Here is a 27,950-nt window from a genome sequence, read left to right on the forward strand (position 1 = left end):
AGATTAAAAAGTATTTGCAGGGACTTCTGGAGAAGATGGCGGCTTAGTAAGACGCACGGATCTTAGTTTCTCCTCCAGGACAGCTACTAGGGGAGTAGAAACGACACAGAGCAACTCCCAAAGCCACGACAGAGATAAAAAAGACAGCGTACTCCATCCTGGAACGGCTGGCTGGCTGAGAGAACCCGCTCTGGTGAGATCGCCGAGGGGCACGGGCTTCACCGGGCGGGGCGGCAAGCGGCCGGAGTCACTCCCTTCCCCCTTCCCGGGCTGGCTGGGAGAATTGGACAGGCGGTCCCCTCAAACCACGGCGGCTGGCGCCCACACCATGCGCAGCCCCCCGGACCAACTGAGAGAATTGGATCGGAAATCCCCAGGCCGCGGAGAACGGTGACGGGGGGAGCCCTTCCAAACCCGTCACTCCCGGGGAACGTGCACTCTTCCAGGCGGGCCGCTGCGGCTGGTGCCCTCCCGCTACGCTTGGCGCCCCGGGCCGACTAGGAAATTCAGACGGGCGCTTTTCCGCGCTGCGGCGGCCAGTGACCCTCCCCGCGTTCGGACCCTAGGCCGGCTGGCACTCTTCCAAGCCGCTTCGGCTAGCGAACCTCCCGGACGGCGAGAGTTTTCCAAAGTTAAAGGACCCACAGCACCTTTTACTGGTGGGACCCGCAGACAAACGTGTGCCACGAGCGCCACCTACTGGGCAGGATAAGAAAAACAGAACCCAGAGATTTCACGGAAAAATCTTACAACCTTGTTGGGTCCGACACCCAGGGAAATCTGACTAAATGCCCAGACGCCAGCAGCAGAAGATAAATGTCCACGCTCAGAAGATTGAGAATATGGCCCAGTCAAAGGAACAAACCAATAGTTCAAATGAGATACAAGAGCTGAGACAACTAATGCTGAATATACGAACAGAAATGGAAAAACTCTTCAAAAACGAAAACGATAAATTGAGGGAGGACATGAAGAGGACATGGGCTGAACATAAAGAAGAAATAGAAAAACTGAAAAAACAAATCACAGAACTTATGGAAGTGAAGGATAAAGTAGAAAAGATGGAAAAAACAATGGATACCTAAAATGATAGATTTAAAGAGACAGAAGACAGAATTAGTGATTTGGAGGATGGAACATCTGAATTCCAAAAAGAAACAGAAACTATCAGGAAAAGAATGGAAAAATTTGAACAGGGTATCAGGGAACTCAAGGACAATATGAAGCGCACAAATATATGTGTTGTGGGTGTCCCAGAAGGAGAAGAGAAGGGAAAAGGAGGAGAAAAACTAATGGAAGAAATTATCACTGAAAATTTTCCAATTCTTATGAAAGACCTAAAATTACAGATCCAAGAAGTGCAGCGCACCCTAAAGAGATTAGACCCAAATAGGCATTCTCCAAGACACTTACTAGTTAGAATGTCAGAGGTCAAAGAGAAAGAGAGGATCTTGAAAGCAGCAAGAAAAAAACAATCCATCACATACAAGGGAAACCCAATAAGACTATGTGTAGATTTCTCAGCAGAAACCATGGAAGCTAGAAGGCAGTGGGATGATATATTTAAATTACTAAAAGAGAAAAACTGCCAACCAAGACTCCTATATCCAGCAAAATTGTCCTTCAAAAATGAGGGAGAAATTGAAACATTCTCAGACAAAAAGTCACTGAGAGAATTTGTGGCCAAGAGACCAGCTCTCCAAGAAATACTAAAGGGAGCACTAGAGTCAGATACAAAAAGACAGAAGAGAGAGGTATGGAGAAGAGTGTAGAAAGAAGGAAAATCAGATATGATATATATATAATACAAAAGAAAAAATGTTAGAGAAAAATATTATCCAAACAGTAATAACACTAAATGTCAATGGACTGAATTCCCCAATCAAAAGACATAGATTGGCAGAATGGATTAAAAAACAGGATCCTTCTATATGCTGTCTACAGGAAACACATCTTAGACCCAAAGATAAACATAGGTTGAAAGTGAAAGGTTGGGAAAAGATATTTCATGCAAATAACAACCAGAAAAGAGCAGGAGTGGCTACACTAATATCCAACAAATTAGACTTCAAATGTAAAACAGTTAAAAGAGACAAAGAAGGACACTATATACTAATAAAAGGAACAATTAAACAAGAAGACATAACAATCATAAATATCTACGCACCGAACCAGAATGCCCCAAAATACGTGAGGAATACACTGCAAACACTGAAAAGGGAAATAGACTCATATACCATAATACTTGGAGACTTCAATTCACCACTCTCATCAATGGACAGAACATCTAGACAGAGGATCAATAAAGAAATAGAGAATCTGAATATTACTATAAATGAGCTAGACTTAACAGACATTTATAGGACATTACATCCCACAACAGCAGGATACACCTTTTTCTCAAGTGCTCATGGATCATTCTCAAAGATAGACCATATGCTGGGTCACAAAGCAAGTCTTAACAAATTTAAAAGATTGAAATCATACACAACACTTTCTCGGATCATAAAGGAATGAAGTTGGAAATCAATAATAGGCGGAGTGCCAGAAAATTCACAAATACATGGAGGCTCAACAACACACTCCTGAACAACGAGTGGGTCAAAGAAGAAATTGCTAGAGAAATTAGCAAATACCTCGAGGCGAATGAAAATGAAAACACAACATATCAAAACTTATGGGACGCAGCAAAGGCAGTGCTAAGAGGGAAATTTATTGCCCTAAATGCCTATATCAGAAAAGAAGAAAAGGCAAAAATGCAGGAATTAACTATTCATTTGGAAGAACTGGAGAAAGAACAGCAAACTAATCCCAAAGCAAGCAAAAGGAAAGAAATAACAAAGATTAGAGCAGAAATAAATGAAATTGAAAACATGAAAACAATAGAGAAAATCAATAAGGCCAGAAGTTGGTTCTATGAGAAAATCAGTAAGATTGATGGGCCGTTAGCAAGATTGACAAAAAGAAGAAGAGAGAGGATGCAAATAAATAAGATCAGAAATGGAAGAGGAGACATAACTACTGACCTCACAGAAATAAAGGAGGTAATAACAGGATACTATGAACAACTTTACGCTAATAAATACAACAATTTAGAGGAAATGGACGGGTTCCTGGAAAGACATGAACAACCAACTTTGACTCAAGAAGATATAGATGACGTCAACAAACCAATCACAAGTAAAGAAATTGAATTAGTCATTCAAAAGCTTCCTAAAAAGAAAAGTCCAGGACCAGATGGCTTCACATCTGAATTCTATCAAACATTCCAGAAAGAATTAGTACCAACTCTCCTCAAACTCTTCAAAAAAATCGAAGTGGAGGGAAAACTACCTAATTCATTCTATGAAGCCAACATCACCCTCATACCAAAACCAGGAAAAGATATTACAAAAAAAAAAACCTACAGGCCAATCTCTCTAATGAATATAGATGCAAAAATCCTCAATAAAATTCTACCAAATCGTATCCAACAACACATTAAAAGAATTATACATCAGGACCAAGTAGGATTCATCCCAGGTATGCAAGGATGGTTCAACATAAGAAAATCAATTAATGTAATACACCATATCAACAAATCAAAACAGAAAAATCACATGATCATCTCAATTGATGCAGAGAAGGCATTCGACAAGATTCAACATCCTTTCCTGTTGAAAACACTTCAAAGGATAGGAATACAAGGGAACTTCCTTAAAATGATAGAGGGAATATATGAAAAACCCACAGCTAATATCATCCTCAATGGGGAAAAATTGAAAACTTTCCCCCTAAGATCAGGAACAAGACAAGGATGTCCACTATCACCACTATTATTCAACATTGTGTTGGAGGTTCTAGCCAGAGCAATTAGACAAGAAAAAGAAATACAAGGCATCAAAATAGGAAAGGAAGAAGTAAAACTATCACTGTTTGCAGACAATATGATACTATACGTCGAAAACCCGGAAAAATCCACAACAAAACTACTAGAGCTAATAAATGAGTACAGCAAAGTAGCAGGTTACAAGATCAACATTCAAAAATCTGTAGCATTTCTATACACTAGCAATGAACAGCGGAGGGGGAAATCAAGAAACGAATCCCATTTACAATTGCAACTAAAAGAATAAAATACCTAGGAATAAATTTAACTAAAGAGACAAAAGACCTATATAAAGAAAACTACAAAAAACTGCTAAAAGAAATCACAGAAGACCTAAATAGATGGAAGGGCATACCGTGCTCATGGATTGGAAGACTAAATATAGTTAAGATGTCAATCCTACCTAAATTGATTTACAGATTCAATGCAATACCAATCAAAATCCCAACAACTTATTTTTCAGAAATAGAAAAACCAATAAGCAAATTTATCTGGAAGGGCAGGGTGCCCCAAATTGCTAAAAACATCTTGAGGAAAAAAAACGAAGCTGGAGGTCTTCCACTGCCTGACTTTAAGGCATATTATGAAGCCACAGTGGTCAAAACAGCATGGTATTGGCATAAAGATAGTTATATCGACCAATGGAATCGAATAGAGTGCTCAGATATAGACCCTCTCATCTATGGACATTTGATCTTTGATAAGGCAGTCAAGCCAACTCACCTGGGACAGAACAGTCTCTTCAATAAATGGTGCCTAGAGAACTGGATATCCATATGCAAAAGAATGAAAGAAGACCCATATCTCACACCCTACACAAAAGTTAACTCAAAATGGATCAAAGATCTAAACATTAGGTCTAAGACCATAAAGCAGTTAGAGGAAAATGTAGGGAGATATCTTATGAATCTTACAATTGGAGGCAGTTTTATGGACCTTAAACCTAAAGCAAGAGCACTGAAGAAGGAAATAAATAAATGGGAACTCCTCAAAATTAAACACTTTTGTGCATCAAAGAACTTCATCAAGAAAGTAGAAAGACAGCCTACACAATGGGAATCAATATTTGGAAACGACATATCAGATAAAGGTCTAGTATCCAGAATTTATAATGAGATTGTTCAACTCAACAACAAAAAGACAGCCAACCCAATTACAAAATGGGAAAAAGACTTGAATAGACACCTCTCAGTGGAGGAAATACAAATGGCCAAAGGGCACATGAAGAGATGCTCAATGTCCCTGGCCATTAGAGAAATGCAAATCAAAACCACAATGAGATATCATCTCACACCCACCAGAATGGCCATCATCAACAAAACAGAAAATGACAAGTGCTGGAGAGGATGCGGTGAAAGAGGCACACTTATCCACTGTTGGTGGGAATGTCAAATGGTGCAACCACTGTGGAAGGCAGTTTGGCGGTTCCTCAAAAAGCTGAATAGAGAATTGCCATATGACCCAGCAATACCATTGCTGGGAATCTACTCAAAGGAATTAAGGGCAAAAACTCAAACGGACATTTGCACACCAATGTTTATAGCAGCGTTATTTACAATTGCAAAGAGATGGAAACAGCCAAAATGTCCATCAACAGACGAGTGGCTAAACAAACTGTGGTATATACATACGATGGAATATTATGCAGCTTTAAGGCAGGATAAACTTATGAAGCATGTAATAACATGGATGGACCTAGAGAACATTATGCTGAGTGAGTCTAGCCAAAAACTAAAAGACAAATACTGTATGGTCCCAATGATTAGAATCGACACTCGAGAATAAACTTGGAGTATGTCATTGGTAACAGAGTTCAGCAGGAGTTAGAAACAGGGTAAGATAATGGGTAATTGGAGCTGATGGGATACAGAGTGTGCAATAGGACTAGATACAAAAACTCAAAAATGGACAGCACAATAATACCTAATTGTAAAGTAATCATGTTAAAACACTGAATGAAGCTGCATCCGAGGTATAGGTTTTTGTTTTGTTTTGTTCTTACTATTATTACTTTTATTTTTTTTCTCTATATTAACATTCTATATCTTTTTCGGTTATATTGCTAGTTCTTCTAAACCAATGCAAATGTACTAAGAAACGATGATCATGCATCTATGTGATGATGTTAAGAATTACTGATTGCATATGTAGAATGGTATGATTTCTAAAAAAAAAAAAAAAAAAATGGACAGCACAATGCTACCTAATTGTAATGTAATTATGTTAAAACACTGAATGAAGCTGCATCTGAGCTATAGTTTTTTTCTTGTATATTTTTGTATTTTTTATTTTTATTTTTATTTTTTCTCTATATTATCATTTTATTTCTTTTCCTGTTGTCTTGCTATTTCTTTTTCTAAATCGATGCATATGTACTAAGAAATAATGATCATACATCTATGTGATGATATTAAGAATTACTGATTGCATGCATATGTAGAATGGAATGATTTCTAAATGTTGTGTTAGTTAATTTTTTTAATTAATAAAAAAAAAAAATATTTGCAGAGCCCCTTCAGGGACTGGGGAAAAAAGGTGGAAATATCAAACTTCCCTACTTCAGGAATACCTGATATTCTCACAAGCTTTGGGGACTGCCAATTTGATAGGCCAGTCCCTTGATCTTAGAATAAGGAAACGTATTCCTGCAGAGGAGAAGCCAAGCCTACTTATGATTATCCCTGGGTCACCCAAGAAAACCTCTTTTACTGCTCAGATGTGTCCTTTTTCTCTAAGCCAACTCCCCAGGTGAGCTCATTTCCCACCCCCCGATATGGGGCATGACTCCCAGGGGTTTAAATCTCCCTGGCAACGTGGAACATGACTCCAGGGGATGAGCCTGGCCCTGGCATCATGGGAGTGAAAAAGCCATTTTGATCAAAAGGGGGAAGATAAATGAAACAAAACAAAATATCAGTGGCTAAGAGATTTTAAATAGAGTCGAGAGGTCATTCTGGAGGTTAGTCTATGCAGTATATAGATATTCCATTCTAGTTTTTGGTGTACTGGAATAGCTAGAGGGAAATAACTTGGAACTCTTGAACTGTGATCCAACAACCTTGATTTTAAAAGATGACTGAATAGGTGTGACCACGTGATCAGGAAAACCTTGTGACTGACACTCCCTATGTATGTACAGATGAGTAAGGAAAAAAAGACAATAAATAAATAATAGGGGGTTAGGGAGGTATGGGATGTTTTGTTGTGTTCTTATTCATTTTTATTTTCATTTTTACTTCTTTTTGGGAATAACGGACATGTTCAAAAATTGACTGTGATGATGATTGCATAGCTATATGATGATACTGTGAACCACTGATTGTACCATTTGGATGATTATATGGTATAGGAATATGTAATATATTGCAATAAAATTGCATTAAAATATATAGGTAGAATGTAGTAATTTAAAGATGACATAGTAATCTCTAGAGCAACCACTAAAAAATAATAGAAAGATATAACTCAAAAAAGTCAACAGAAAACTAAAAATTGAATACCAAAAAAAGATAAATACTTATTAACCCAAATGAATTAAGGAAAAGAGAGGAAAAAACAAAAACAGTTTGTAAAATAGAAAAGAAACAAGCGAAACTGTAGACCTAAACTCAAACATATCAGACAGAGGCTGTCAGAATGGATGAAAAGCCAACAGCGAGCTATATGTTGTCTAAAAGAGACAAACCAGAAATAGCATGGAGTTTAGAAGTCACAGAAAAGGAACCTCATGCAGCCAGTAAGCATGGAGAGCTGGGGCAGCAACATTAATGTCAGCAATTCATCAAGACAAAAATAATACAAGATGTGAAGATGTCAGTTCATCAGGAACATTTAACAATTGTAAATAGGTATGTGTCAAATAACTGAGTGGCAAAATGCATGAGGCAGATTGTAAGATTTAAAATAAAAATGAGAAATCTATAATCGTAGCTGGAGATTTCAACAACAGACAAAAATATCAATGAGAATCTAGAAGATCTGAATATTTCAAAACTACTCTGACCTAATACATACTTATAGAAAACTGGAGCAAACTGCAGAAAACACACTCTTTTCAAATGCATAGGATATTCATCTTGACAGATCTTATAATGAGCCTGAATACAAGTCTTCAGGATAGTCAAATGACTGAAATTCTATAGACTACCTACGACCAAAACACAAGAAATAACAAGGAAATCTAGAAAAACGCTCCCAAATATCCAGAATGTAAATTATGAAGATATATAATTAATTTAAAACAAAAATAATCAACTGGTCTATAGACTGTACTTTGAGTATCACTAGTCTAGAGGGCACCAATTCTGGGTTTTTTTTCTTTATTAACCAATGTATCCTAAGTGGCAAGAGGAGTGACCAACACATTGTAATTATTTAATAAATATTTGTATAACTGCCTGAGTGGGAAAATTTTTTATTAAGAGAGAATGGAGCCCCCAAAAGCAAAACTTTCATGATTTTACCCCAAAGCAACCCTATCATTAACATCTATACAATGTTGGAAAGGTTAAAAATAATTCTAACCACAGACCAGAGCATGAGGCCAAGACTACAATTGTGGAGGCTCTGCTCAGTTCAATGGTTCTTTCTCCTCTTCTCCTATTCTGAAAGATTTACTCACTATAAATACAGCCATGCCATGACATTTGTGGCCCTTTGGCACTTAAGCCTTCATATGGCCCCTTCTCCATAAAACAATATTAAAATTTATGTTTTATGACAGTGTTGGTATAATTACAAATTCAATTCAGCCTGGATTTATTATTATATACTAATTAATATTATATTCATTTTTCTTCTGAGTTTAAATATATTAAAATTGTTTATATTTTAATTGATGGGCTCCTAAAAGCATCCTGGGACCTAGGCACTGTTCCTTCTGTGCCTAATAGATGAGCTAACCCTAACTGCAAGGGCTCCTTCTTGAATTTTTTTGACTTTCAATATTTGCCTTGCCCTCTCAACTTGCCTACTATCTCAAATCACTCCTTTGAACAATGACCATGTTTGTTTGGGCTCTATATCAATATCAGAATTCAAACCTTTTAAATAATTTTCTAATAGAAAATTTCCTTTCTTTGGCAGACAACCTTTTAATTTCTCTTTCTCAGAGTAGAGAAATCAGCCTCTTTTACATTTATTTTCCTTTCTGCAGAGCCCAGCACAACATAACCAGACAGATAAAACTAAATTAAGAGAGTACAAGTTTCATATGTTCTAGGCATCTGATGACAGTAGTGCTAATATCTCCCTGTACAGTTACCTAATACAAATGAAAAGCCTACTTTTTCTCCTGTAGGCCTGAAACAAATTTAAAAGTAAATAATTGGTCATCTTCTCTTACATTAAGGAAAGACACATTATGGAGTCTAATTATTTTAGAAAATGATAATATGTATTACCTTTTTTTTAGTTCTAAGACCAAAGAACACTGAAACTGATCATTACTCCAGGAGAATATAGACTAAAATCATTTAGTTCGATATATGTATTTTGAGAACCTGCTATATGCTGTCCCAGGCAAGGGGTAGAAAAAAATTGAATAAAACACTATTTCTGCCAGTGAGGAACTTGAAGTGTAGAAGGGGAGACAAATATAGCAATAGATAATGTTAAAAAAAAAAACAAACAACGTGGTAAATGCTGTAACAGGGAAATTCATAGAGAATGATGGTGTCACCCACTCAAAGAAAGTTTCAGGGACTACCCTCAACTATCTTCCCATCTTATCTGAGGATTATTACAGATCACATGTACATCATGTAAACTGAGGTAGATTTCTGTAACCAGAGTAAACTTCCCCACCCTTTATCATGGTTAGTCATGTGACTTGCCTGGCTCAGTGGAATATGAGCAGGAGTGACACTGTTCAACCCAAGCAGAAGCTTTAAAGTTAACTGCTGCTTTGACTTGATCTCTTATACTTTTTGCCTTCACACAACAATGAAGACAAAAAAAAAAAAATGCCTGTTGTTATAAGCCATTGAGATTGGTTTTTACACCACAGCAAAGTCTGACTAATGCAATTAAGTTTGACAGCTTCAGTTTATCACAGCTTTTCCGTATAACCAAGACGCACACGTGAATCTTAGACACATTAATACAATGACTGGGAAAAGAGACCAGAAAACCACGACGGTGTATCATGCTTTTTTTTTAAAGGAAAAAATACATAATAAATAAATTTATAGATATATACATATAGCCAGATGAATAAAATCTGATTTGGTGAAATTCTGGTTAAATTTGCACACATACTTTCCTGATGGCGTGGTAATTGGGCCATAAGCCTTCAGGACAGTCATCATAAGAACTATTAAGATGTTTCTGTTTTGGCCCAGTAATCCTATTCCTGGGAATAAACGCTAAGGAAATAACTTTTAAAAAAATTAGAAGAATCATCTCTGCCAAGAATGTTTTTATTCCACAATTATCCATAAGCATATAAAATTATACACAACTACAGAAAGTAACAGGAACATAGGAAGAGATAGTAAATCAGCTTTGCAGAACATTATGAAACACTGAAGTTGTACTTATGAACATCAGATAGCAATGGAGCAAAGTTTTTTTAAATACTCTTAATCAGAAAGAACAAACTATATTAGAATGCACACTATGATTCTACTCTAAAATATGTAAGCATAAAATGAAATCAGAAGTCTATGATATCCCATCATCCTAATCCAACTATTTTCAATACTTTTTTAATGCCTCTGAGATGGGACTGAAAAAGACAAAACCAACATACGAAAGCAGAGGCAACACTCTCACGCCAGTTATTTCCTTTTTTTTTTTTTTTTTTTAACATGGGCAGGCACTGGGAATCGAACACAGGTCCTCTGGCATCACAGGCAAGCATTCCTGCCTGCTGAGCCACCGTGGCCCACCTGCCAATTATTTTCTTACAACCATATTTGAGTCTCTCATTGCTAAAAAGTCTCTAAAAAAATCTTCCTATAACCTTGTTTGAATTATAGGTTATAACAATAAATCTACAAAGCTGTCATGTTTATTCTAATCAGCAGTTGAGTCTAGAGTCTACATACTCACTTATTACAAATAAATTTTTTTCTGTGTCACAGTTGGTGGTTGTATATCATAGTTACCTGGGGTCTGAGGTGAATGCGCTTCAAGTATTTTTGAAAAATACTGATTCCTGTTCCTGACATAAAAGCCTACTGCATCGAAATCCCTAGGGTTGATTCTAGGCATCTGTATCTTTTAAACTCTTCTTCAGATGATTCTGAACTGTTCCAGTTTGGAAACCACAACATACTGCTTTAATTCCTCCACTCACTCGAATAGCACAAATGCAAGAGTGAGACGCTCTAGAAAAAGCAATCTTGAAAGAACATGTGAAAGGGAGCAACCAAACCAAATGAGACCTAAAATTTCTATCCAACTTCTATTCTCTACAAAGGACAACCTAAGTTTTTAGCTTGCCACTTGCTTTATAATTAAAAAACAAAACAAAAAACGGTTTGGAGCAAATCAGGTGATGGGGTCAGACCAGTAAGTGGACTGAGCTTACAGAGAATGCCTCTTTTAAAGTGGATCCCACCTTAGGCTCCTAGGACCTAAGAAAAGAGTCCTAGAAGCTCACCTAGCAAATGAAAATAAAAGGTGGTTTGGATCAACAACAGACTGAAGTTCCTAGTAGGATGTCCAGAGCTCTGATTTAAGGTTTTATTAATAATGTGAATAAGAGCAGGTGGTGGTATATCAAATGTACAGATGAGAGGGTTAAAATAGTTATTCGCTGGATGTCACAATAAGCAAAGAATATTTATGGGCTGGAACAAAGGATAAATACAAGGAAGTGAAATCTATTACAGATAAATGTAAATACTACACTTGGGTCTTAAAAAAAAAGTACAGGTACAGAATATGGAAGATGTAACTAAACAACAGTCACTATTGAAAAAAAGTAGAGATTTCAGTGGATTATAAACTTAAAATCAAAATGAATTGGATGTAGCAGGTAGAGGGAGCCTGATAACAGAGTTATCAGTTGATCCTTTCATGTGGCTGCTAAAAATGAAAAAATAACTTTAGGCTGTGCATATAAATATGTTGTCCTGAATAAAGCGAGTGATCATTGAGTGTTATAAATTGCTTATTAGAGACTAGATAATACTAAATAATGGGCAATGCATTTCTGAAAAACTGGAATATATATTTTAAAAGATGGGAAACCAAATGCACTTACTGCAAACTATGGACTATAGTTAACAGTAATATTTTAACATTCTTTCCTCAACAGTGTTAAATATACCACACAATATTATGCATCAATGGGGGGAAATGGGAGGATTTGGGTCTTCTTTTTTATTTCTTTTCTGAAGTAATGAAGATGTTTTAAAATTGAACATATGGAGATATGAACAACTATGTGATGAAACTGTAAGCCACTGATTGTATACTTTCGATGGTATGTATGGTATGTGAATATATCTCAATAAAATTGCATTTAAAAAGATGGAAAACCAACTAGAAATTTAAGAGAACACTGAAAAACTCAGTAATTAATGCAATAGTCTTTAAAAATCAAAATCAGTGCAAAAAGGAAAGGATGAACAAAATATCAAAATTTAAAGGAAGATTGGTTGCAAGTTTTCTCAGGGTTATCTTCAGTCTTAGAAAGTATCTTTGCCCAAGATCAAGTTTCTCCCAGGGCAGGCAGCATCTGCTACAGAGTAGAGGACATAAAGCTTAACCATTTTACTGTGGGGAACTCTGATAGGTGATATTCTAAGGGGTTGATCAGGCTTTACTGGGCCTGCGTTGCAGTTGAAGTCTTCCTTTGTCCATCCTGCTTTATCCTCCTTTCTTTGTGAGAAATGATCCCCAATAAACATCTTGCATTCCAAACTCTGTGTCAGTGTCTACTGCTAAAGAATCTGACCTGGAACACCTCCACGCACAATCACTGATTCTAACTAGTCATATCATCCCATTCACCTGCAAGGACACAAGGAATCACAGAGAGCTGTGCCCAGAAGGAGGAGATACCTGGGCATTAATCAGCAGCATTAATGACCACTACAACCTTTTGGGAAAGATCATAAAACAATCTGGAAAGACATGATGAAGACATAAATAAATGGAGATACAAACCAAGCTCATCAGCAGGAAGATGTGATATCATAAAGATGCCAATTCTCCACAATTCCAAGTAGGGACTGAATTCAATGATAATAAAAACCTCAACACATTTCATCACTGAACATGAAAAGTTGATTACAAATTTATATGGAAGGACAGATAACCAAAAATCACTAGGATCCCCTCTCTTTGAGAACTAGCAAATATCAAAATCACTCTACCAAATGTCAAACAATATAAAACTCTAATAATTGTCTATTCCTGCACCATTACCACACTTACTCAAAGCAACCAATGGAATAGAACGAAGAGCATACAGGGAAAAAAGACCCAGAGGACACAAAAAAGGCAGCTTTACAGCTCATGTGTTAAGGTTGGAATATTCAATAACTGCTGAGCGGGTGGTTATTCACACAGAAAAAATGTGATCTTTCTAGCAAACCATACAAAAATAAGGTGGATTAAATACCAAAAGTCTGAGAAAATCAAGTATTTGCAAAGATGTAAAGAAGTGAGAAATCTTTACATATTTTGGTATTAGTATTTGATAATACTACTTTGGAAACAATTTGGCCTTATCTTTCATCATTTGTCATCATGCACATACCTTAAAATCTAGGAAATATTTGCAAGGAATTCATAATGTCAAAAACCTAGAAACAACCTAAAAACCCAACCAAGAAAATTAAATAAATAAACTGAGCTATACTTACACTGCAGAATACTGAACATCAATTCTGGCTCTGGCCATCAGGCCAAATACACCCTGCTGTCTGTTTTTGTAAATGAAGTGTGTTAGATCACAGTCAAACCCATTTATTTATATATTGTCTATGGCTGCTTTGTGCTACATCAGTAGAGCTGAGTAGCTGCAACAGAGACTGCATGACTTTCAAACTAAAGTGTTATTATTTGGCATGTTACAGAAAAATTTTGCTGACTTCTATTATATAAATCAATAAAATTAATGAATGAAAAACTCATCAATATGGATAAATCCCAAATCATAATGTTGAGTGAAAAAGGCCAAATCAAAATTTAAAAAGCCAAATCAAAGTGCAGAAAAAACAACAGTACAATACCAATTATTTAAAGTAAAAAATATCATTCTACATAAATATTAATATATCTAAATAAATATAAATTACAACAAAATGCCTGTCTGCAATTAATGCAAAATTTAAGACAGTGATCACCCTTTGGGGTTAGGGAGAAGATACAATGTGGGGTAGGACACATATAGGAAGCTTAAAAAACATTGATGATGTTGAGTAAAAAACTAGAATACAGATTATTAGGAGCCAAAGTGTACTTAATTGGTACAGAGTTCTTGTTTGGGGTGATGGAAAAGTTTGATAATGGGTGATGATGATGATAGCATAACATTGTGAACGTAATTAACACCACTGAATTATACATTTATATGTGGCTAAAGGGGAAATCTTAGGATATATATATGAGAACTCTATATTTCCTGCATGATTCTTCTGCAAACCTGTAAGTTCTCTAATAAAAAATTAAAGATATTGATGATATTTGATTTCTTATGTTGAGTGGCACATCTGTTTTAGGGTTCTTTATGCCTTAAAAAACATACATATGTATATGCTTTAAACTAATATATACATAGTTTAGTTTGGTGAATGACTTCATAACTAAACATTTAAAACAATAAGAATGATATGATAAATATAAAATATATATTTTACAAATGTAATATTAGAAGGAAATGTATGCACAAGAAGAATAAACACAAAAACAATTGCCCTTTCCTAAGCATTTCAAGGCATGTGGCTCTTAAGATTTTAATAGATGTCATAAAATTTTTATAAATGGTTATTGCCTTTAATAAATATAAACATAAGAATATATCTATAATTATATAACCTAAAGATTTACTTCCATTGATTTAATGTAACTTGAGAAATTTTTAACCTAAACTTTATTACCATATGGAAACCACAGAACAAGACATACCTTTTGTTTTCTCAGGCTTGAAGTTAAATGTCAAAATCTTAATACTGTCAAATAGTTTATGTGTTTCAAACAGAGGAGTGAAGAAGGCTAAAACATCATTCCTTCTCTCCAACCAGCAAATGTGTTCTTGGCATAATAAGCTTTAGATCTGTATAGTGTACAAGGCAATTGATTAGATTCTTCTTAGGTCATGCTGGCTTTTAATTCATTCATATTTATACATTTTGACCTGTACTGTGGTAACAAAAGTAGGTCTTGACAATCTATTCAGCCCTAAATCAAACATTAAGGGTGAACCTGAGAAGAAAGCATTTCTTTGACATTTCTATTACATCAGATTCCAGTGTTCCTTTTATTCTTCTTAAGCTGTGTACAGAGTTACACAGGCAAGACGACTTCTCATGCCTATCTGATACATGGGTCTCTGGAAAGAAGAGGTGGGCTGGAGCAGACCAATTGCCTTTTTATATTTAAAGTAGATATTATAAGTGCTGCTCATATGACATTGTGGCAAAAGGTTTGGTTAGTCAACTCTGAAAAAGTCTGTTCACAGTTAATGTTACAATGACCCAATCTGTATGTGGAGCAGGTAAATGCAACAATGCTGTAGAAAAGTCCAGCACAGGAAAAACTCTGCAACAGTCATCGCTTTACTTACAAATCCTCTAATTTCTCTTTCTGGTATATTTTCCACCTATTGTTTTCTACCTCTCTGTCAAAGTTAAGATTCTTAGTGCCATTATCCTCTCCCTTTCACCATTCCAACCTTTTTTCCAACCAGTTGCCTCTCTGGAAAATATTAAAGAAGTAAATTCACACAAATATATGAGTGAAGCAATGGATTAGCATTCGTAATAAAAGAGTCTTTCTAACACAATTTCTATCACATTACATAAGAAGCCATCTTATTTTTTTTTTGTCTGTTTCCCTCCAAAAAAGTGGAATCTCCACGAGAGCAGATACCTTGTCTGTCATTCATTTCTGAATCTCCACAAAGCCTAAGATATGACACCATGTAACTCACCTATAAGAGGTACTCAACACTCCCTCTTAATGCTGATAGAGTAAGGCAATAGGTGCACATTAGAAAAACCAGCCCAAAGAGGTAGCTGCCATTTAGGAAAATGAACTCATCATCTGTCCTTGTCTGTACATCCAATATTCTGAGATTTCCCACTCCTAACTTGTCATATTTCTTCTCTCCAGGTTTTCTATAGCCAAAGGGCATCAACTCTTCTTGCTTAAGTCACTAAAATAGAGGCAAAAGCTTTCTAGCACGTGATCTCCTTTATATTTCATTCTATTTCTAACTATGATTTCTTCTAAAATAGGGGCAGATGTCCTGGACCTTATGGAACATATCAGTACAGCACACTAACACATTTTGAGATTTAAAAATTTGCCAAGGTAGACCAGAATCAGAAGTGAAACATCGGAATCAACTGAGAAGTGCTGACAGCCTTCATTAAAAAAAAAAAAAAAGTAGCAATATTGTCAAAAGTGTCAAAAGTTAGAGCCACTGGCCATGGGATCTATAATTTAAGGAATGTGTGATCTCTGTTTCCAAAATCTTGAAATGCTAGCTTACTTGAAATTTTAAGTATTATTTTGAGAATGTGTGCCCAGTGATTATAAAAAATAGACTCTCATTTTGAATGTATCTGTAGTTTCTAATTTTAAATGCACCTATCTGAAAACATATTTCAAGGTATTTATCTTGCAGTCATACTTTTTAAGGTCAAATTTCTGCCTTTAGTTAATGTTTAAACTATAGCCAAGGAAAGGAAGTCAAAGCAACTTCTATTCTCTTCCCCTTGGAATGTGTTGATTCCACTCTAAAACTTCAATTTCCTACTTACCCTTGGTTGCTATATTCATTTTCACGTTCAACAAATTCTCTTATTCAGCAGTCTCATTCTCCATGGGGACTCCTCAGATGAATCCTATTGATGTCCTTCCTCTTCAGTAACTCCTGCAAACTTTAATCTCCTAAAAGGATGCTGAGTGTGCATTTTTTTATTGTTTCTGTTTGCAGTACACATAGGGGAAGATCAGGGATTTTGGAGTCAGACAAGTGGGTTTGAATCTCTGCTTTGGCCCTAACTTCCCGTGTGACCTTATTCATGTCATTTCAACTTTCTAAGCTTCTATTTCCTCACCTGAAAATGAGGATAATCCCATGTAGTGAAGAATTTTATGATTACTATATGTAATGAACCAAATACATTATGACTAGAAACAAAATTCTTCTCTGGAGTGGGAAAAAATGAGCTCTACTTTAGACATGTGGAGTTTAGGATGAAACAATGCAGTAGAGAGAGAAGTCTGGGTTGAAAGCCCATTGTCATAATCTTTAAACCTACGAGGAGGAATTATATTCCATAGGTATAAATGAAATCACCAAGAATGAATATGTAAAGAATATAGAAAAGAGAGAAAATGACCCTAATGAGCAACAGCATTTAAGAAATACTTATGCTAAATTAACTTTCTTTTCTTGTATTCCCTTCCTTTGGTATCTAACCAAGGTTTTCTCAAGATGGAAGTCACCCAAGACCTTAACAATAGTTTAAGCAGGGTGCTAAGGATGAAATCAAATCAGAATAGGCCATAAGAGGTATATGGGGAAGGAAAGCAATGACCGCAGGTCAGCCACTCTTTCAAAAAGTTTTGCCAAAAAAAATAAATAAAAGAAATAGAGCAAAAGGACATTAGCTGGAAATGGACATATGATCAAGGGAGGGTTTAGTTATTCCCTGGTAGATACTAGATCTTTTTTTTATGCTGAGAGGACTGAATTAGTAGAGAGAGGAGCAGGAGAAAATAATGGCTAGGACAAAGTCCTTGAGAAAATAAGAGGAGATGGAATCCAGAGTATAAGTTAAACATTGATCTTTTATAGGAGCAGTGACAATCCATATACTGGCAGAAAAGGAAAGGTAAACAGTATAGGTACAGGTACAAAGAGGAGGAATATTTGTTGTAGGAAGACAGAGTTCAGTTGAGTTAGTCCTCTATCTCCATGAAATATAAAGGAAGATCATCAACTGAGAGTCATGGGGAAAAAGAGGTTTGAGAAGTCTGAAATGAGAAGAGAAAGTATGAAATAGTCATTTGGAAGACATGAAGAGCTAACACAGTAGGAAAGTTTGTAAAATTCCAGGGCAATATTGTGTCTCCATTTGACAACATACATTAAAGGGAATGCCAGTCATCATGGTTATTTCTTCTCAAGTTACATATTCAGACATTCTTACTTTAAACAATAATTGGGCAGATAATTGGGTTTAACCAGGTTTAAGCTATTGCCAGGTAAAACAAATTAGAAAGGGCCACAGGTAGTTATGGTCTTTTGAAAGGAAGTGATTTTAATGGTGGATCATGAAATATAAGTTTAGTTTTGAGATAAATAAGAGCAGAGTATAGTAGTAGAAGGGTCAATGGGCAAGTAGTAAAATAAAACCCTATACATGGTAGAATGTTCGCGCAGCGTGTTTGAGGTAGGAAAAAAAAAGGTATTGGTGAGGGAGAAGGATACATGAAATTGAGGTTATATTTGGATATACAGTGGATTTTAAAAGTGTGACTCTACTATATGCTGTCTGCAAGACACTCACCTTAAATTCAAAGATACAAGTGTATCAGGGTGAAAGGATGGAAAGAAATATACCATGCAAGTAGTAATCTAAAGAAAGCTGGGGTAACTATACTAATAGCAGATAAAATAGACTTTAAGTAAAAACAGTCATGAAGGACAAAGATAGTCATTAAATACTGACAGAGGGGACAATTCCCTTCTGGGAACTGGGAATTATAAACAGGAACATGTAACACTTATAAATACATATTCACCTAACAGCAGAGCCCAAGCAGAGTTAGTATATGAAGCAAATACTGACAGATTTGAAGGGAGAAATTGACCATTGCACATTAAAAGTAGGAGATTTCAATATACAACTTTCAATAATGGATAGAACATCTATCTAGTCACACATCAATAGGAAGTATAAGACTTCAATGATACTTTAAACCAACTAGACCTAACAGACACACACACACATATATACATCACTTCACACAACAAAAACAGAATACCCATTCTTCTTAAGTACACATGGATCATTCTCCAAGATAGATCATATGTTGGTTCACAAAACAAGTCTCATTAAATTAAAAAATACTGAAGTCATACAATGTATCTTTTCCAACCACAATGGAATGAATCTAGAAATCAATAACAGAGGGAGAAATGGAACATTTGCATTTATGTAGAAATTAGACAACATGGCCATAAAAAAAACAATAGGTTAAAGAAGAAATCAGAAGCAAAATTAGGAAATATCTTGAGGCAAATGAAAATAAAAATACAACACACAAAAACTTATAGAATGCAGTGAAAGTGCAGAGAGGGAAATTTCTAGCTCTAAATGTTTACATTATAAAAGAAGAAAGACTTCAAATCAAAGTACTAACCTCAAAACTGGAAGAAATAAAAAAGAAGAGGAAACTAAACCCAAAGAAAGTAGAATGAAGGAAATAACAAAGATTAGAGAGGCAATAAATGAAACAAAAACAATAGAGAGAATCAATAAAAGCAAAACTTAGTTCTTTTAAAGATCAACAAAATTGACAAATCTTTAGGTGGACTGACGAAAAAGGGGACAATGCAAAGGAAGACACTGCTACCAACGTCACTGAAATAAAGAAGACATAAGTGGATACTCTGAACAACCAGACGTGAATAAATTAGATAAACTAGATGAAATGGACAAAGTCTTAGAAACACAGTAACTACACTGACTCAAGAAGAAATAAAAGATCTCAACAAACCAATTACTAGAAAAGAGCTTGAATCAATAATCAAAAACCTCCCAACAAAGAAAAGCTCAGATCGGATGCTTTCTTCAGTAGGGGAATTCTACCAAACTTTCCAAGAAAACTTAACTCCAATTCTGCTCAAATGTTTCCAAAAATTGAAAAGGAGGGAACACTCCCTAGTTCATTCTATGAAGTCAACATCACCATAATATCAAAGCCAGATAACGATACCACATGAAAAGAAAAGAACATATCATTACCTTTTATGAATACAGATACAAAATCCTCAACAAAATACTATCAAACTGAGTCCAATTGCATACTGAAAGAATTATACACCATGATCAAGTAGGATTTGTCCCTGGTATGTAATGTAGTTCAACATAAGAAAATCAATTAATGTAATTCACCACATTAACAGACTGAAGTACAGAAACTGCAGGCTCATCTCAGTTGATACAGAAAAGCACTTGACAAAATCCATCACCCCTGCTTGATAAAAACACTTAGAACACTAAGAATAGAAGAAAATTTCCTTAGCATGATATAAGGCATAAACTTTCACCTACTTAATGGTGAAAGACTGAATGCTTCTCTCTATGATTAGTTACAAGACAAGGAAGTCCTTTTGTTACCACTGTGATTCAACACTGTACTGGAAATTCTCACCTGAGCAATTAGGCAATAAAAAAGAAATGAAAGGCATTAAATTGGAAAGGAAGAAATGCAACGTTCCCTACTTGCAGAAGATAAGATTCTATATACAGAAAATCCTGAAAAATCCACAAAAAGCTCCCCGAGCTCATCAGTGAATTCAGCAAAGTGACAGTCTACAAGATCAACATCCACAGGTAAAACAGAAATCAAGAAAAAATTCCATTCACAATAGCAACTAAAAGAATCAAATATCTAGGGAAAAATCTATCTAAGGATATAAAGGGCTGGTATACAGGAAACTACAAAAGATCAAAAGATTGCTAAAAAAAAAAAAAAGAAGAAGACCTAAATAAATGGGAGAACATTTTGTGTTTAAGGATTGGAAGATTAAATACCATTAAGATGTAAATACAACCCAAGGCAATTTATAGATTCAGTGCAATCCCATTTAAAATTCCAATAACCTTCTTTGCAGCAAAGGAAAAGCCAATCGTTAAATTTATATGAAAGATTAAAGGCCCTGACGAACTAAAGCCATCTTGAAGAAGAAGAATGAAGTTCTAAGACTCACATTTTCCAATCTGAAAAGTTACTACAAAGTCACAGTGGTCAAAACAGCATGGTATTGCCTCAAGGAAAGAAATGTAATTTAATGGAGATGAATGGAGAGCTCTGAAATCAACCATCCATCACATTTATGGCCAACTGATTTTTGACAAGGTGGTAAAGACTAGTCATCTGGGTAAGAGGAGTCTCTTCAACAAACGGTACTGGGAAAACTGGAATTCTCTTTGCAAAAAAAAAATGGAGGAGGAACTGTATATTACATCATATACAAAAATCAACTCAAACTGGATCATAGACTGAAATATGAGGTAAAACTATCAAACTCCTAGAAGAAAATATAGGGGAGAGTACCTTCAGGACCTTATTTTAGGCAATGGTTTCTTAGATTTTATACCCAAAGCACAAACAACAAAAGAACAAATAGATAAATGGGACCTTAACAAAATTAAAACCTTTCATCCCTCAAAGGACTTTATCATCAAAATGAAATGAAAACAAACCTAATGGGAGAAAATATTTAGAAATGGCATATTCAATAAGGATTTAGTATCTAGAACATATAAAGAAATCCTTCAACTTAAGAACAAAATGATAACTCAATTTAAAAATGGGCAAAAGATATGAATAGACATTGTTCCAAGAAGATATACAAATGGCTATAGAAGGTACAGAGAAGATGCTCCACATAATCAGTTACTAGGAAATGCAAATCAAAACCACAATGAGGTACCATTTCACATCTATTAGAATGGCTACTTTAAAAAAAAAAAGAAACAAAAGTGTTGGCAAAGACACAGAGAAATAGGAACATTCATCCATCACTGGTGGCAATGTAAAATGGTTGCAGTCACTGTGAAAGACAGCTTGGCAGTTCCTAAGAAAGCTAATAAAACTACCATATGGCACAGCACTCCCACTACTAGGTATATACCTCAAAGAACTGAAAGCAGAGACTCAAACTTTTACTCGCACATGAATGTTCATAGTGGCATTATTCACAACTGCCAAAAGATGAAAGCAACCCAAGTGTCCATCAACTGATCAGCAGATAAATAAAATGTGGTATATACATATAATGGAATATTATTTAAACCTAAAAAGGAATGAAGTCCTGATATATACAACAACCTGGATGAACCCCTGAAGACATCATGTTGAATGAAATAAGCCAGACATAAAAGGACAAATACTGTATGATCTCACTGATTAGAAACAATTGGTATAAGCATACTCAGAGAGTTAAGAGCTAGAATACAGGTTACCAGGGGACTGGGTAGGGATAGGGAACGGGAATTTAAGGCTTAAACTATACAGGGCTCCTACCTGGAACGATGGGAATGTTTTTGTAATATGCTGGTGTTGGTAGCAAAAGATTGTGAATGTTAATTACCAGCATAGAAATATATATTTGAATATGATTAAAAGAGGAAATGCTAGAATGTATATATGGTAACAAAATAAATTTTTAAAAATCCATGGTACTACACTATACAATGAATCCTAAATTAAACTACAGACTTTAGTTAGTAGTACAGTTGTAAAAATATGCTATCATCAGTTTTAACAAATGTTTCACTCCAATGCAAGATGGTGGTAGCAGGATGGTGCATAGAAATCCTGTATTTTATGCATGGTTGTTCTGTAAACCCACTCTAATAAAGAAGTAAACCTCCAAAGAAAAACATGTTTTTCTAAAAAGCTTGGAATCAACCTAAATATCCTTAAGTAAAAGAAGGACAAAATAAATTATGATTTACCCATACAATGGAATTCAGAGTATTTATAAACCATAAAAAAATATAAGGACATCCTCTTATGGAATAAACACTAAGGTATTGCTAAAAGAAGCATAAAAGATGTACAGTATGTGATTATTTGTGTGAGAGAAGGTAAACGAGTGAAATAGTACATATTTATATATACACACATATATCGAGGGAGAATGATATATATGCAGATATAAATAAATATATAGATCAATAATTTAAAATACATTAAATAGGATCTTAAAGGATGCTCAAGAAACTAAAAATTAGTTCCCTTTGGAAAGAAGAAACAGGTAGCCAAGAGACAAGAGTTGAAATTTTTTACTGTTTTTCTTTTTAGGTCTTTTGAATTTATAACCATATTAATGAATTAGTTATTCAATAAATTAATTAATCAATAAAATTAAGACATAAATATGTGTTTTATAAATGTAAACCACTGGTAGACTTCAAATCAATTTATTTCTATAAATCACTATATATAGGAATGAATGTATTAAACAAAAGAGAGAATACAAATAAATATATAAAACATTAAAGAAACTATGAAAACGTAACAGAAGTAAAGGAAAACCTATCAGTTACACTAATAAATGAATTATTCTCTTCAATAATTAATAAAAATGATTATAACAACATAATATATACTGAGCTTCCAAATATTGATTCATATATTTAAATATTTTATTTAGTGTTCAAAACAGTTATTATATTATTATATTATTATATTAATGAGGTGAAAACATGAAAGTGAAGGGGATTGGTTTTGTCTAACAACACATGGCTAAGAAACGGTGGGCCATATCTCTCTTTAAAAGCAGCAGAGCATTATACTATTAAGAATAAATTATATGACAAGTGCTAGAGAGGATGCGGAGAAAGAGGCACACTTATCCACTGTTGGTGGGAATGTCAAATGGTGCAACCACTGTGGAAGGCAGTTTGGCGGTTCCTCAAAAAGCTGAATAGAGAATTGCCATACGACCCAGCAATACCATTGCTGGGTATCTACTCAAAGGACTTAAGGGCAAAGACACAAACGGACATTTGCACACCAATGTTTATAGCAGCGTTATTTACAATTGCAAAGAGATGGAAACAGCCAAAATGTCCATCAACAGACGAGTGGCTAAACAAACTGTGGTATATACATACAATGGAATATTATGCAGCTTTAAGGCAGGATAAACTTATGAAGCATGTAATAACATGGATGGACCTAGAGAATATTATGCTGAGTGAGTCCAGCCAAAAACTAAAGGACAAATACTGTATGGTCCCACTGATGTGAATGGACATTCGAGAATAAACTTGAAATATGTCATTGGTAACAGAGTCCAGCAGTAGTTAGAAACAGGGTAAGATAATGGGTAATTGAAGCTGAAGGGATACAGACTGTGCAACAGGACTAGATACAAAAACTCAAAAATGGACAGCACAATACCTAATTGTAAAGTAATCATGTTAAAACACTGAATGAAGCTGCATCCGAGCTATAGGTTTTTGTTTTGTTTTGTTTTGTTTTGTTCTTACTATTATTACTTTTATTTTTTTTTCTCTATATTAACATTCTATATCTTTTTCGGTTGTATTGGTAGTTCTTCTAAACCGATGCAAATGTACTAAGAAACGATGATCATGCATCTATGTGATGATGTTAAGAATTACTGATTGCATATGTAGAATGGTATGATTTCTAAAAAAAAAAAAAAAAAAAAATGGACAGCACAATACTGCCTAATTGTAATGTAATTATGTTGGAACACTGAATGAAGCTGCATCTGAGCTATAGTTTTTTTTTATTTTTTTCTTATATATTTTTGTATTTTTTATTTTTATTTCTTCTCTATATTATCATTTTATTTCTTTTTCTGTTGTCTTGCTATTTCTTTTTCTAAATCGATGCATATGTACTAAGAAATGATGATCATACATCTATGTGATGATATTAAGAATTACTGATTGCATATGTAGAATGGAATGATTTCTAAATGTTGTGTTAGTTAATTTTTTTAATTAATAAAAATGTAAAAAAAAAGCAGCAGCATTATACTATTAAGAATAAATTATATGACAAGTGCTAGAGAGGATGCGGAGAAAGAGGCACACTTATCCACTGCTGGTGGGAATGTCAAATGGTGCAACCACTGTGGAAGGCAGTTTGGCGGTTCCTCAAAAAGCTGAATATAGAATTGCCATACGACCCAGCAATACCATTGCTAGGTATCTACTCAAAGGACTTAAGGGCAAAGACACAAACGGACATTTGCACACCAATGTTTGTAGCAGCGTTATTTACAATTGCAAAGAGATGGAAACAGCCAAAATGTCCATCAACAGACGAGTGGCTAAACAAACTGTGGTATATACATACGATGGAATATTATGCAGCTTTAAGACAGGATAAACTTATGAAGCATGTAATAACATGGATGGACCTAGAGAAGATTATGCTGAGTGAGTCCAGCCAAAAACTAAAGGACAAATACTGTATGGTCCCACTGATGTGAACGGATATTCGAGAATAAACTTGGAATATGTCATTGGTAACAGAGTCCAGCAGGAGTTAGAAACAGGGTAAGATAATGGGTAATTGGAGCTGAAGGGATACAGACTGTGCAACAGGACTAGATACAAAAACTCAAAAATGGACAGCACAATAATACCTAATTGTAAAGTAATCATGTTAAAACACTGAATGAAGCTGCATCTGAGCTATAGGTTTTTTTTTTTTTTTACTATTATTATTACTTTTATTTCTTTTCTCTATATTAACATTCTATATTTTTTTCTGTTGTGTTACTAGTTCTTCTAAACCGATGCAAATGTACTAAGAAACGATGATCATGCATCTATGTGATGATGTTAAGAATTACTGATTGCATATGTAGAATGGTATGATTTCTAAATGTTGGGTTAATTTCTTTTTTTCCGTTAATTAATAAAAAATAAATAAATAAAAAATAATAATAAAAAGAATAAATTATAAACTTTGAAATAAAATATACACTGCGCTGGTTCAAAAGGATGTATGTCCCTTAGAAAAGCCATGTTTTAATCTAAATCCCATTTCAAAAAGGTAGAATAATCCCTATTCAGTACTGTATGTTTGAAACTGTAATTAGATCATCTCCCTGGAGATGTGATTTAATCATGAGCGGTTGTTAAGCTGGATTAGGTGACGACATGCCTCCACCCATTGAGGTGGGTCATGATAAATTTCTGGAGTCCTATAAAAGAGGAAACATTTTGGAGAATGAAGGAGATTTGAAGAGAGCAAGGAATGCTGCAGCACCATGAAGCAGAGAGTCCATAAGCAGGCAACCTTTGGAGATGAAGAAGGAAAACACCTCCTGGGGAGCTTCATGAAACAGGAAGCCAGGAGAGAAAGCTAGCAGATGACACCATGTTCACCATGTGCCTTTCCAGCTGAGAGAGAAGCCCTGACTGTGTTCACCATATGCCTTTTCACTTGAGAGAGAAACCTTGAACTTCATCGGCCTTCTAGAACCAAGGTATCTTTCCCTGAATGGATGTCTTAGATTGGACATTTCTATAGACTTGTTTTAATTGGGACATTTTCTCGGTCTTAGAACTGTAAACTAGCAACTCATTAAATTCCCCTTTTTAAAAGCCATTCCATTTCTCGTATACTGCATACTGGCAGCTAGCAAACTAGAACATACACCCACATTGGGTTAAAGAATAATACGCCATATTCTACTTAAAATTACAAACACAAAATTTTAAAAATGTTAAAAATAAATTATAAAGAATATATCAGATAAATACAAACAATAACACAGAATGTAACTGGCAACAGTAGATGCACAATCAATGTCTTCTGAAATTAGGAAGGAAGGAAGAAAGAGACATGGAAGAGTTAAGAAAAAGAAGAAGGGAGCGTAGGAGAGAGGGAAGAAGGATAAAAGAAAAATTAATAATAGAGAAGTAGGACTTTAACTTCTGGTAAAAATGATCTAGGTAATTTGGATTAACAATCTCACTGACAACTAAAAAGAAAAATAATGAATGAATTGATCATAAAAGCAACAAATAGTTAACAATAGAGTGAGAAACTGTTTTGCCCAAATCTAGAAGTTCAAAGAAGGAAGTCCAGTTCTCTAAACCACTTGTGCTCTGAGGATATTTGCAAATCCAGAGGTAATGGATTTTAACAGGCTTGTAGGGAAGGAGTATAAAACTCAAAGCAAGTCCAAGATGGGAAATCTGACACAATTTTCCAAAGTGCTAGAGCAGAGAATGAAATAAAAATAATAGAGCTCTCAGGTAGAGAGCTGGTCCCAAAGTAGTAGTTCCCTGGAACCTGCTAGAAGTAAACAAAAAACTCTCTCTGTTTTAGATATCCTCATATATATTTCCTTTTAAAAACAGGAATAATTAGGCACACACAAACCCAGAACCAGCATAAACAGGGGGTAACTAAAACAAACCCAGTAAGACATAAGAGAATGGAATTAACAGAATTCATAAGTATAAAATAACTATGTTTACTATGTTTAAGATTACAGAAAACATTCTTGGAAATATTTTTGGGGAAATAAATTTTAAAAACAAACTGAACAAGAGGCAATAAAATTAGAAATAAGAACCCACATTAAAACAAATCCCCACAAATGGGGTACCAATTATTCCGCTTAGATCAAGGGGAGATTAAAATTAAAATCTAAAAAGTATGAAATATTGATATAAAATGGCATCTGACTAGCATTTCTTAGTGAAGCTTTTCAAACTTTCTCATAATAAAGGCCTGAAAAGATGACAAGATTAAATAGTAAAGTTAAATAGTAAAGTCCTGAAAAAGATAACAAGATTACACTGATGGACAGTATAATGCCAAAATGTGATAGGAATATTCAGCTGATGGAATAAGGGGAAATAAAAAACTAACTCAACTTTTCATCACTTACTTATTCTTATATTACCACACAAAATAGACGCATTTTTAAAAAAAGATATTAAGAAGACACTTCACATCTCCCCCAGTGCCTCCTGATGCAAAGATCCAAAGAGACAAATACTGTTCTATAAACCCATTCATCTTCTCTTTACTGCAAACCTCCAAATTTGCTTGAGACAGCAATTTATCCTGCTAAAACTGGCTTTCACAGCTGACCCTGCAATTAGAAGTAGTCTTGTGATCTAGTTATGGCCAATTAATGTGAGTG

At 34.9% G+C, this 27,950-nt stretch overlaps 1 pseudogene across 6 annotated transcripts in view; it reads right to left on the reverse strand.

Moving 5' to 3' along the window:
• LOC143644321 (ribose-phosphate pyrophosphokinase 2 pseudogene) overlaps window positions 1–27,950 on the reverse strand; it is a 200,476-nt pseudogene that overhangs the window by 161,944 nt on the left and 10,582 nt on the right. For 3 of the 6 annotated variants that reach the window (XR_013156605.1, XR_013156614.1, XR_013156613.1), the window contains exon 2: window positions 14,954–15,101. The exons of 2 other annotated variants lie outside the window; for them this stretch is intronic. The product of XR_013156605.1 is annotated as a ribose-phosphate pyrophosphokinase 2 pseudogene, transcript variant X1 (transcript). Of the gene's footprint in view, window positions 1–14,953; window positions 15,102–16,812; window positions 17,173–27,950 lie in introns of those variants that run through there. One more of the 6 variants, XR_013156607.1, reaches the window with a different exon arrangement.

This window comes from Tamandua tetradactyla, chromosome 8 (assembly GCF_023851605.1).
Source record: "Tamandua tetradactyla isolate mTamTet1 chromosome 8, mTamTet1.pri, whole genome shotgun sequence".
Lineage (NCBI taxonomy): Eukaryota > Metazoa > Chordata > Mammalia > Pilosa > Myrmecophagidae > Tamandua > Tamandua tetradactyla.